Source organism: Amblyomma mixtum, chromosome 3, assembly GCF_055824585.1.
Source record: "Amblyomma mixtum isolate Tamu chromosome 3, ASM5582458v1, whole genome shotgun sequence".
Classification (NCBI taxonomy): Eukaryota; Metazoa; Arthropoda; class Arachnida; order Ixodida; family Ixodidae; genus Amblyomma; species Amblyomma mixtum.
Genome location: NC_143014.1, coordinates 431,331,686 through 431,340,211, shown reverse-complemented (window position 1 = coordinate 431,340,211; position 8,526 = coordinate 431,331,686). Strand labels below are relative to the sequence as shown.

The window sequence follows — 8,526 nt, the reverse complement described above, 5'->3', positions numbered from 1 at the left end:
GGTGTTGTCTCCCTTCTTGTTCTTTGTGTTCTGTCTAAGTGTGGGGTGCTTTTTTCGTGGTAAAAAAGTTGGAGCCCAGGACTGACGTGGCCAAAAATAAAGCGCCTTTATTGCCGCTGGTGCTTTAGAACATATATATCATGGAGAAGCTTTAGCCCAAAAGGGCTGCACAGACAGAGGCGAGGGGGGAGGCAGTGCCCGCGGACAAGGTGTCACTTGACGTCCAATTTCCGGTCCGCCTGATTTATCCTTGGCCAACAGTGCCAGTGAACCAGCATGGCGTACGGCCATGATCGTGTCTATTGTGCAAAGGTGAAGACCAGAGGTGCGGTGATACTCGGATTTTACATGGGCGCGGCCTTTTCCCCTACCGAGACCAGTGAATTAAGGCTGCACACCTGCAAGCCTCATTATTTTCTTTTTTTTCCTGGAATCCCTCCTTCTTCCCTTCCTATATTGTAAGCACCGACACTGGTAGCCCAATCTGGTACCCCGCGCACTGCAGTCTTTCCCTCTCTCCATCTCAAGGTATGAGTAATCGACGCCACCGTATTTAAGCGAGTCGGTTGTCCGAGTTAACCCGACAGTTCCGTTGTCCGCTGTCTCAGTGCGCTATTTTCTACCTGAAACATGCCCACCGCTGGAGTGCGTGTGGACCCGGACATCATCAGTTTTTGCGTGCATGCTGAACGACGAAAAGGCCCTGGACGAATTTTGCCGTGACTACGGGCTGCTCCCAGCAGCACCAACAGCCCCGCCATCGGACCCGCAGCGCCGTGGAAGACTCCTGAGAAGTCAACACTTCTGGGGAATCTGCGGAGACATGGGCTTCAACCCCGGTAAGCCAAACTGCACGGGCTCTGTGGTAACACGGATGCGCAAGTGTCCGAAGGGTCCTCGGCCCACCTTCCGCTGCGGCGCCTGCCGGAAAGAGCTCTCCCAAGAAAACGGGGAAGCTGTCCTCCACGGCCGTCAGGCCACGGCCAGCTTCTTCGCTTTCAGGGATGCCGCCGACCGACCCCATGTGAAGATGTCGCGGCGTGAAGTCCTTTGTCCGATGTACTCCACAGCCAAAGAAATGAACGCCACGGTAGCTTCCGAGTGGACCCGGGGGCGGTCTAAGCTCGGAACGGAGGCCGGCACGGATTGGACCAACTTCATTCGTGAAGTTGGGGCCAAGGACCTGCTACAGAGGCCACGCATGGGTGGCCCCGGGGAAGAAGTTCAGGTCGACGAGTCTGTTCCGCGGTCGCCGAAAGGCGAACCGGGGTCGTCTGCTGGCTGGGGACGGCGTCCCAGGCTGTTTCAACAGCAATTACGGCGGCGTGGAAGATCGAGGGCCCTGGGTCGTCGGCCTGTATTGGGTGTCGACGGGAGAGACCCGACTTTTTGAAGTCGAAAAGCGGGACGGCGACACCCTGAAGGCTATCATCAGTGACAACGTACTGCCGAAAACCCAGGTAGTCAGGGACGAGTGGCGGGGATATAACAACCTGGAGGCTCTACAGGACGCGGCCGGTGATATGGACCTGCAGCACAACACAGTGTGCCACCAGGACAACTTCGTAGACCCGGCCACCGGTGCGCACACTCAGAATATAAAACAAGCTTAGCAGAAAGCCAAGCGCGTGCTAGTGCGCACCGGTGGAACGAGCCGAACCCTGCTTCAGTCCCACCTGAACTGGCTCTGGTGGACCAGCATAAACGGCCGGACAAAGTGTCAGGACCCCTTCCTTCGACTCGTCGAGGCCATTGCCCGCCAGTACCCCCAGGCTTAAACATCATGATCGCCACAAATGGCCCTTATCAGGGCCACCCAATTGCTGATTTGGCAGAAATCGCATTTGCTTCCAACAGACCGCTGTTCCCCCTCTTCTCACTGAACATTATCTCATTAAAGTTATGAAGTGCTTAGAATTGGGACATCCCGAAAGTATCATTTTTCCATCTTGCCTCGTTAATTAGGACGCTTAGGTAACTGTGCAACGCCGCGGGTAAGGCTGGTCGTCCATAATAACGATTCGAAAAACAAATTCGAAAGCTAGTTTTTAGTGTCTACATATACGAATACTAGTGGACATTGAGAGACAGAAATTAAGAAGAATCTTTGGACCCCACAATATTATTATCCTAGTTGCAGCTAGCTTGTTTGAATCGCCAACTGGGCTATCGCACGCGTAAAAGCCTGTTATGGCGTGACCATATGAGGTCACCGTTTTCGCCGATCTACAGAAGAATGGCTACATACGTGGCTTTATTCAACGCGTTGGTCGCCGTCAGGGGGAACAGCCAACAACGAAACGCGCGCGCGTTGTGCTTCCATACATGAGGGGAACCAGCGAGGAACTTGCATGCATTCTGGGAAAACATGGAATTTACGTGGATCACCAACCTGTTTCGACAATAAGCCGCTTCTTAAGACGACCGAAAGACCGCGTCCCCAGAGAAAAACAACCGGGTGACGTTAACAAAATCCCGTGCTCCAAGTGCCCGGCTTCATACGTCGTCGAAACAAAAAGCCTCCAGCAAAGAATAAGGCAACACAAAAATGACATCCGGCTAATGAATTCAGAATCCAACCCCCTTGCCGAACATTGCGAGCGCGCCGACCACCGAATAGCCTTCGGGGAGGTGAGCGTCTTGGCTGTGGAGCCAAACCTGTTCAAGAGGCGACATGTGGAGTCATGGCACATCCGGTTCACAAAGGCGGCGATGAATAGGACTCCAGGAACGCTCCCATCCTCGTGCGTTAGTGCACTGCGCCACGTGCTAACAAAGCCAGAGCGAAGGCAGCACCCCGCTGCTGCTGGCACGCTTTAGTCACCCCTGAAGAAGGGACCGAGTTGGTCCCGAAACGTTGGGAAAAAAAATAAAGGTATTGGTTATCGTCAGTTTCCTCTTTAACGATCTCAAAAACCCAACAAAACGGACTTCCGTCGAAGATGTTTTCGTTCCTACAATTACTGTTCTGAATGCGGCTTTAAACGCAGCACGAGCTCCAGAGAGCTTTCTTTACTGCCAGAAAAAAAAATCTAGCCACTACGAAGTGACTGGGCAATAATAGAATGCACGCACATGAAGTAATTATTTCTGCAAGCCTCCTTCTAACGACGCCCGCATTTCGCACTTTTTTCGAAGCTCACCAAGCACAGCCTACAATTTCGTTGTTAGCAGTTATTCAGTTCAACACTGCCTACCCCCAAATAAAAGTGTCAATGTTGCGTGAATCTGAGCATAACGCGCTTATTTCAAGAAAAGCACGCGTCTGTCTCGTCTTGATACGCTCGCCGGGGCCACGCAGCGGCGCCTTTCGCGTGTGGTACCCGTCTGTGCGACAACTGAATTCCGTGAACTTGAGCATATTAGACAGTTTTAGTATAGCGTACGCAAAACTTTTGCGTACGCAATAAAATAGCGCATGTAGAATGCGCATGCGCAGAACGCTAAAAGAAGCTTAGCGTTTAGCGTACGCACGCAATTTTCTGGAAATAGCGTAGCGTCTTTGCGGGGCTTGCGGAGACAACATGACGGCGCCCTGTTTGCCCGCTTCGGTTCTAAAATACCTGGTCATTGAGTTATTCGGCGCTCAACTGGCAATAAATGGTGGTATTCGCTTCCGCTTTCTGTCGTTTCACTGGGACGCAATGCTATGTGCGATAACTTGCCGGTACTTTTGAGATAGCAGTCTATTTTCAAGGCTGTAAGCCTAACGATAGGTTGTGTACACTGTCGTCATGGCAACGGCCATTTTTAGCACTTCTCAAAAGCTTTAGTTTCGTTTTCGTACACGTGACAACCATGGCCGCCAGCCGCGCGCGTTTTTCGGTGGCGGATGACAGAGCTCTTGCGCGAGGTTCACGAATGCAACCCATTCGCAAACCCGCTCAAGTGGGCCGAAATCGCAAGAACTCTTGGCGAGTATTCGGCGAAGGCGTTCACAGCTCGCGCTGTGCGCGAACGTGCCGAGCTGCTGCTGAGCCAGTACGCGGCCAACGATCGTGTGAACCTGCGCAAGTAACCATCGCTCCAACAAAACTTGGGTAGGGCCTAGTTGGTACATGATGTTGTGAAGGTAAAGGATGCGCAATCAAAGGACGAACCACGAAGAAAGACACAGGGACACACACAAGCGCTTGTGTGTGTCCCTGTGTCTTTCTTCGTGGTTCGTCCTTTGATTGCGCATCCTTTACCTTCATAACCATCGCTCCGCATGCGGCAACATGAGGTCGTCGATTTCCGCCCAAGTGAGCACAGAGAGGAGGCGATGATCGCACAGGATGCTTGAAGGCATGTCGTGAAGGCTGGGGAAATCACCCGAAATAGCAGAGGTTGCAGACAAAAACGAAAAAGCGCGCGCTTTGAGAGTTTGGCTTGGTTTGGATCAAAACGACCTCAATTTTTTTTTTCGACGTGTGGTGGCGCTAGATACTTACCCAAACGGGGCTGAACCTGGATGTTGTATGTCTACTTAGCGCCTATTGCGGAACGGTCCGCAAACGCTCACCTAAAAGTGTTGTTCGCGCTTTGAATTTAGCGTACGCATACATCTTGCGTGTTGCGTACGCAAAAAACGCAAACGCTATTATTTCAAGAAAAGCACGCGTCTGCCTCGTCTTAATACGCTCGCTCGGGCCGCCCAGCGGCAGATTTCGTTTGTGGTACCCGTCTGCGCGACAAGTGAGTTGCGTGAATATGAGCATAACACGCTTATTTCAAGAAAAGCACGCGTCTGTCTCGTCTTAATACGCTCGCTGGGGCCGCCCAACGGCAGATTTAGTTTTTGGTATACGTCTGCGGGACAAGTAAATCGCGTGAATTTGAGCATAGCACGCTTATTTCAAGAAAAGCACGCGTCTGTCTCGTCTTAATACGCTCGCTGGGGCCGCCCAGCGGCAGATTTCATCTGTGGTACCCGTCTGCGCGACATCGGTCACTAAAAAACCAATTTCGCAATCGCCGCGGACGTACTTTTTCGCTTGGCGAACAGGCGACGGCCACTCCGGGCACGGCTGCTCTAACGAGCTGGGCGGTTCTGGCAATAGACCTTGGTTCTGGCGTGCAGCATAGCGGTAGGCGGAGGAGAAGGTAAAAGGGAGAGGGCATAAATAGTCTGGCCTTAATTCACAATCTGGCAACCTTATAGTCTGGCAACACTGGTATAGCAGACGGGTACGACTCACGAACATGGAGGAAGAAAAAAACTAGGAGGGAGCATGACGTCACAATCTTGAAGCCTAGTCATAAAAAAATATAGTGGAAAGCATCATGGGAAAAAGGCCCTCACGTGACAAGGCAGCGGTAGCTCTTAGCCGGATTTCGGTTTCGGTTTCGCTCTCTCGTTCTTCGAGCAACTGCGCGACCATCTGCTTGTGTTCACTGACGGCTCCGTGGTGAGCACAAACTGCTCGCTCGCCGCAGTGGCCACTAACCCCGAGCGACGCGTGCACTGACTGCGGCGCAGTGGAGCACATGCTCCTTCGCTGTGCCGCTTCTGCAGTGCCGCTTCTGCAGTGTCGCGTCGCGAGATGCTCGCGGCCTACAGGGCGCTGGGTATCACCCCGGACGGTCTCGAAGCGCTCCTGTGGGCGCGCGCAGTGCGCGCATCCGTGACAGAACAATGGTGAGCCCCTGTGCGTTCATCGAGCAGGCGGACTTGACTTCCCGCTTGCTCTTTGCCAGGTAGTGCACGCGTGACACGAACGCTCCGTTGGTGCTACCTCGGACGGTATACGCGGCCGGGCGCCCCACCCCGGCTGCTAGTGCAGTGTGCCGAGCGCGCGATTAGTCCTAGACAGGACGCTACGTGCGCGCGGCTATGTAGTACATACAGTTTACTTCTTTTTGTAAGTGATTGTGCGCAGTGGCCGGGAGACCCCGCGCAGGGGCAGACGTAAAGCCGCCGGCACTCTCTCTCGACAGCGAGAGAGAGAAATATTTCACTGCCGCATTTCACGTCGGAACCGCGTATGTGCGCGAGCGTATTCGGCGCGACTTGTGCCTCGAGATTAGGGGAGAACGGCGGGCCCATGGGCGGGCCGAAGTCCGCCTGCCCGAGAAATAGAATCTTGCGCAGCGCGCCGGAGCGCTCGTTAACGTCCGCTGTGAGCGCTCTGGAAGCCACTGCACCCCTTTTTAGAGGCTCGTTTTCTTCGCATACTCTCGAGTTCTGCGCTTATAGCATGCGCTGAAATAAACGCTCCGTATGTGTGTATAACGACGAAAAGAATTCCTCTCTATTCTCTTTATGAACCACAGTTGAACAGTAACGAGGTCGCGGCCACACCCTTTGAAGAAAAGTTTACCTCCAGTTTTCTACAGTGCTCCCAAAAGCTCAAGAGTGTAATCAACAGAAGTGTTGAGACGCGGAGCCTTCGACAACCTCGAGCTCGGTACGCATTCCGCCAAAGCTGCAACACAGGCGCTGCGCTTCTGCGCTACATCGGAGCACGGACGTTCACTAAAAAACACCGCTGGTTGGCAGTCTGGTAACTGTGGAGGAGGGCCTATTTCGCAAGAGCCAGTGCGCAAAAGGGCCCTCGGCAGCGGCGTCAGAGGAGGATGGCTTGCAGAGGCTGAGCGCACTCTCTCCTAGTTTTTTTCCCTCCATGCTCACGAAACCCTGCCGTTTTGGTACAGCATGGTTCCGACATTCATGGTGTACTAAGTACTAGAATAAGGGGTAGTGTGTTCAGGGAGGACTCGCGGTTGTCGCTGTTGATGTCGAAAGCCACGAGCCGGCGCCACCAGAGCACGGGCTGTCACTGCATGCACTCCTCCCGATACGCGGCGGTGCGTTCTGTGCATTGTACCTAATATTTTTGGTCCTTTTAAAAGCCAGCACTTCAGTAACGTGCCCTGTAAATGTTTGTCGTTGTACATGCACGACAAATAAAATTAAATGCAACAAGACAAGTCGCGCACGGAAGAAAAAAAAAGAGCAGTGACTAGCAGACGGCCGCGAAACAAACACAATTGGGGAAAAGCAGCTCCGCTAATTTATTGTAACAACGTCATTGAATTGAAACAAAATATTAGAAGAAAGAACACAAAGAAGTCTGCAGGTCATTGTTAAAATACTAATTTTTCGCTGCCCTGCATTCTTCCCGACTACCTCATATTTTCTTTTGCTTAGAGCGCGGCTCCAAATTCTTTTCCAATAGCTGCAATGTGTACAGACGCAGAGAACTTACAGCGGGTACTGCTGCCGAGGAAAGATTGAACACAAGGGGGATGAACAAACTGTTGTGCATACTGCAGCAAGCAGGAAGCGCGGCCTCGAAATCGTGAGCAATTCATGATCAGACGGCCGCGGTGGCATGCTGATGAACATCGGCTGATTTTCGCATGCAGTTTTTTTTTTCGCCCTGCCTCTCGCGACTGGTTGATGCCCTTGACAAAAACACGACAAGTAGCTCGGGTTATTGGGAAGCAACGTCCGCACGGCGTCCGGCGTCAACTCTGGTTTCCCGCGTGATATGCGGACTTCTCCGCGCACTACTGATCAAGCTAGGATACCCGGCAGAAGACGAGGGCGAAGACAAGACAAACATTGACAGCCAAATTAGGAGCACTTTCTTGGTTAAACCAGTGCCCAGAAACATGGACCCGAAGAACCACGAAGGAAGACGGGCGGCGAGATCATTGGAGTTGGACAGGTTCCTAAAGAAGAAACAGATGGTTCTGTATGTTGACGCGTCCAAGTACAGAACGAAGGAAAACGCTAGGGCGGTAGCAGTAGTGAACGGCAATGGGAATATAGTTACTGGTGCATCAGTGCGCACAAGGACAACACAAGCAGCGGAAGAGATCGCCATAGCTCTAGCCCTGACTGAAGCCAATCGGCAGGGACTGAGTTATTGGATAGCCACGGATTCTCAGGCTGCAGCAAGGGCATACAGAGATGGAAGGATCGGCCGAAAAGCCGCGAGTATTCTCTTCCAACAAAAACAACACAGACATGGATCAAACAATACAAACATTCAACACACCATCATTTGGGTCCCTTACACTGGGGTTGAGGGAAATCTCATGGCAGACACCGTTGTCCGAGGGTTCACGAACCGGAGGGCGGGTTTGCCTGTCGAACCCTTCAGCACGCCAGAATCTTACGGGGAGGCAATGAAGGCGTTGTTGGGAGCTCCGGCGGATATCCTCGACAGAGAGCAGGCCACCACGCTCAGACGACTACAAACAGACACATACCGAAGCAGAGCCATGTATCACAAAATGTGGCCGAACAGATACGCGAAAGAGTGCGTGTGGTGTGGGGGCTACGCCACAGCGTACCACGCCACCTGGGGCTGCGAAAAAAGCCCTTTACTACCAAAGGTAAATAGCCCTAGTCTAGAGCAGTGGGAGGCCCTCCTGGCTGACTCCGACCCGAGCACACAGCTTATGCTGGTGACGAGGGCCAAGGCAGCGGCGGAGGCCAACGGGATCCTGGACTAGGGAAGACCGACCACTGAAGCTCCACATCTATCTGTCCTCATCCCCCTACTCCCTAACTCTTCCTTCTGAAAAAAAAAA

General features: G+C 52.8%; 1 pseudogene; it reads left to right on the top strand.

The window, feature by feature from the left end:
• Nucleotides 1-682: 682 nt before the first annotated feature.
• LOC149358109 (uncharacterized) lies at nucleotides 683-1,778 on the top strand (annotated as a pseudogene).
• Nucleotides 1,779-8,526: the final 6,748 nt, after the last annotated feature.